Below are 4465 nucleotides of genomic sequence, written 5' to 3'. Positions count from 1 at the left end.
GAGAGAGAGAGAGAGAGAGAGAGAGACTAGATCTGGATTTCAAGTCAACAGGGTCAGTTTGGTTTTGCAGAGTGCTGCATGATGCAATGGAATCTCATTGTTATGCTCTGTAGAAACATAACCCTCCTAGAATGAAAAGCTTCAGGAACCCCCAGATGGAGCCATTTCTCCATTTGCATAAACATGCTCAGTAATTCAATACTGTGATATATTTTCTATTTTAGGTCAGTTAGAGACCCTGATGCTGGTGTTGATGGAGCTCAGATTGAACAAGATGCTCAGGTAAATGAGGCTTAATATGTGATTGCTTTTAGTATGACATCTATGTGAGAGAAGACTCCATGTTAATAAAAAACAATAATCGGTGTTGTAATAGCATTTACAAATAACCTCCTCATATGTGGGTCATTACCAAATCATAAGACCCATGCATATATAGTTTTCTCATTTTGATCTGCCAACAAAATATCTTATTCCAAAATTTAAATGAAATAAAACAAATTGCAAATAAACAGTGAGTCCCATCTAGATATATTACTTTTTTTCCAATTGTGGAAGATTTGTAAAACAGTATTAAAAAATAAATTAGGTATTATTTTTCTAAAAAGACACAATGAATGAGGTGTGATTGCCAAAGATGGAGAAAGCATATTGGGGTGATAAAAGGTGTTTAATCATAAAATAGATGACAAGTTAATATATTGGGAAGTTCTTCCACCTTTGATGGAACAGTGAGTAGGATTGTTCTTTTGTCACCTGCTTCATCATGACACCCAGATAAAGTGTTGTACTTCGGGGACTTCTGAATTCCCATATAGTGTCAGTTTGGTTTATAAAGTAATTAAATGCAGGAATTAAGTCAGAAAACTCAAAACCTAAAACTGGGAATGTGGCAATGGTAACAAAGGCAGCGTCACAGATCATGGCCCTTTCTTTGTGGTCACGCGACTTCCAGTCCCTTCCTCAGAGCTGTTGGTTCAGCTGGAATCTTCAGCTTCTAGCAGCTAGTGGCCAGTGGGAAATAACTGGTGAATGCCCCGTGCAGACCTCTCAGAGAGAGGGACACGTTCCCTTATGTAGATCCCAAACTGAGGCTTGGGTCTGGAGGGACAGCCAGGTCCCCATCTGGTCTGGTCAGGCCCTAAAGCCCCCGTTTTGGTTCAGACAGTAGTCTCGGCTTCTGCCCATCAGCTCCTCTCTTGCCTTTTCTTATTACAGTAGACAGGAGGTACAGATTTAGCAGAAATCCTCCCACTGGAGGGGAGACACCAGAGCAGCACTGCAAACCCCTGTTCTGGACGGCAGGGCCCTGGTCAGTCACGTGGCTGTCACCTCTGTCAGGGAGTTCAGTAGGGGGAGACGTAGGTAGGTGGCCTCATGTGAGCACCTAAGGCCTGAGTGGGCAGCAGGCTGACTTTCCAGAAGGATCGGGGGTGTGGTGGGCACCGTGCTGCATGGTGAGGCTCCTGGTTCTTGCTGATTTCTCTATGCAGAGTACTCAGTGGACAGCAGTGACCAGACTTGCATGTGCCCGTGTCTTCCCAGGGGACCCCCTCTCAGTACAGGTTCTGCCCCAGCGGGCTGCCCAGGAATGAAACTGGCCCCCAATGTTCCTTCACATATAGAAATGAACCCTAAAAGACCCCAGTATTCCTCATCCTGCCCTCCCTCCACAGCCAGCCACCTGCAGGGAAATGTTTCCCACCTTCCCTCACTTTGGGATCCCCTAGCCCTCTCCAGGCTGGAGGAGGACCCCATGTCAGAGTGTAGGAGGCTCCTCCCCGCTGGGCCCTAGGGCAGGAGCTCCACTCCCGAGGCCCTGCCCTGGAAATTGCTTTCCTCTGCCCCACAAGGCTGGGGATCTGTGGGCGGTGACCTCTACCCTGAGGTCTGCAGTAGCAGGCCACTCTGGAGCTCCAAATGGAAATGGAGGCAGTTACCCCCATTCTCCAAAAACAGAGGCCACCTACACATTCTAGCTCAATGCAGAAGGCTCACGTGTCTCCACAGTTCTGGGTGGGGAAGTTGCCATGGTGTGTATTTTACTTGGTTTGTATGCAATTAGGTTTCAAAAGGTTGTTTCAACCTTAAACTAGAACAACCTTAGTCATTGCCAGGCTGAAATTCACCATGGGATGAGCAATGTGGGCCCCGCAGGGATATGCATGGCAGAGGTGTCCTTAGTGTATCAGTGATATAATTTCAGTGAGGGTGAAATATTTGATGTGCAAATATTTCACAAACCCCTCAGAAGGTACCCACTCTTTAAAAATGGGGATTCCGTGTTCCTGGCATTCTTCTGATTCTGTCAAGTGCCTCTGTCTATTTATTCCCCAGAGTGTTTTCTGCTATCTTCTTTTCTTACTTGAGTCTTGGCACCTAACTTAAGTTATGATGCTTCTGACTCCGGCGGTTGGCGAGCTTGCCCAGGAGTAAGACCACTGAGGAGTCCACAAAAGTATAAATGAGTGTATGAATGCCACAGTCTTGGCTGTTGCCTGTGGAGTCTACTGAGATGAATCAGGGTTTGAGCTCCAGGATGAGAGGAAAATGAAGCATGTTGTTTGCCAGGACAGGGCACTGTCGATGTGTGCTGATGTGACAGGTTGCCTTGGAACACAGGAATTTCTGTGTAATATCCTGTTCTAGTCACAGAAATGTCTTTACATTGTACAAAATCTTATTTTAGCCAATATCATGACGCCATTCATAACTGTGTCTTGTTCTTCCCATAGGTATGTCCAACTTAAAGAACTGAGGTGTGTGGAAGCTGAAAGGGGCCCAGACTCTGAAGCAGTGTGTTCTTTTTACTGTCTGGGCCCCCCTCCCCCCACAATCCGGCTGAAGCTATATGAAACTGTGGACTAGACAGAATAAATATCTAAAGTTTAGAAAAGGCAGCATACATTTATTTGGGTTTAAAATACAGTAGGAGCACAGGTTCGGGTCAGAAAGAGCGGAGAGAGAACAAACAGGTAGAGCGACTGAAACCCTGCTGAGGGAGCGTGAGTGAGACGGCAGAGGCTGCGGCCTGCAGCGGCTGTGGGGCTCCATTGTGCGGAGACCCCTGAGCATCAAGCCCGTATTTTATTTTTTCATCCTTAGATGTTTTTCTGTAATTGCAGTGGAATTCTTAATTCTTTAAGCATTTTACAGCTACTGAGGAGCAGGGATGTACCTTCAGCGTGATGGGTTACTTCATTAGCTTTACTTAACTGGTTCTGATAATGAAATGGAATTTGCACATTAAGGAAAATTTGAAAACTAGAGTAAAATGTAAGAACAGTAGGCAACTATCACATTTCATCAAAAAGTAAGTAGTTTCATGAATTAGCTTACTTTCTTCCTTGTGTTTTCCAAATTTTTGTGAAACTTTACACTTGTGTATGGGGGTGGGCATTGTACCTGTAGTTTGAGAACTGCAGAATGAAATCTCAGTAACTGGGTCGAGAAGGAGAAATCACATTTCATCAAATCATCTTGCACAGGTAAACACCAACGTGACCTTCATTGAAATCTTTTCCCTTGCTCTTCATAATTTATCACCTAAGTGTGTGCCACTAAACATTTAATTAAAACATGATTTTAATTCTGCCTGGTAGTGCAAATTTAAATGCATTAAATTGTGTATACATCTTGACTCTTTCATCAGTATGTGGGCAAGATGAAGCCACATTTTTTTGGCAGCTAGAGCCAGCTCGTTTTCACTGCTGTCTAAACCACTTGGTTCAAAGTAATAATATTTCCATACTGGTCTACATACACATCATGGTTAAAGAGTATATTTCACTAATACCTCCTATGGAGGAAATTCTACTTTTCTTCATGTAACATTGTAACGTAAATACTTTCCCGGTCATTAAAAACTCTTTAGGACTGTCGTATTTAACTTCTACATTACATTTATGTGTATACTGTAGTTTTATCATCCTCTGGGGTTTTCCTTTTGCTTTTTCCTAATTATTTGCTACTATACAGAAAGTGCAGGTGAACAGTTTTAAGCATAAATCTACATTTGAAGTTTTTCTACAGTTCCCAAAAATAGGATTAGTTTGTTTAAAATGAACTAAATATTTAAAATTCAAAGTTCTCTGTAGAAGGATGGCCTGAATTTGTCAGGAGGGAAGAAGAGTTGAGATGCCTTTGACAAAACTTCCCAGCTCCGGCCGCTCCCCCCATCCCCCACACCTCACTTTCACTGTCCTCTCTGCATGGCCCTGCCTCCTTCCCCTTTGACACTGTCTTTATTCGCAGCTTATCTCTGGGTCCCCACCCTTCCCTGTCTTCACTGGGCTTCAGCGACCTGTGCTAGTCTCTCACACACTGTTTTCAATACTCAGAGTTTTTGCTGCATCGCGCCTATTTGCCACTAGGCAGCATCCCCTTTGGCTTCCTGCACGGTGTTTCGCAAGGTCCCTTCAATTCCCTTTACACTCACCAGCGACCCTTTCCCTCGTTCCCGGCC

At 44.3% G+C, this 4465-nt stretch overlaps 1 long non-coding RNA gene across 1 annotated transcript in view; it reads left to right on the top strand.

Moving 5' to 3' along the window:
* Window positions 1–3837, top strand: part of LOC105853790 — a 6900-nt gene extending 3063 nt beyond the window's left edge. Inside the window, exons 3-4 of the long non-coding RNA XR_001145562.1 lie at window positions 225–282; window positions 2736–3837. This is a non-coding gene — a long non-coding RNA (uncharacterized LOC105853790). The remainder of the gene's footprint in view (window positions 1–224; window positions 283–2735) is intronic.
* The last annotated feature ends 628 nt before the right edge of the window (window positions 3838–4465 follow it).

The sequence above is a fragment of the Condylura cristata genome, unplaced genomic scaffold (assembly GCF_000260355.1).
Source record: "Condylura cristata isolate star-nosed mole 26May11 unplaced genomic scaffold, ConCri1.0 scaffold00018, whole genome shotgun sequence".
Taxonomy (NCBI): Eukaryota; Metazoa; Chordata; class Mammalia; order Eulipotyphla; family Talpidae; genus Condylura; species Condylura cristata.
Note: the sequence above shows the minus strand (reverse complement) of the source record. Positions and strands in the feature narration are given on the sequence as shown.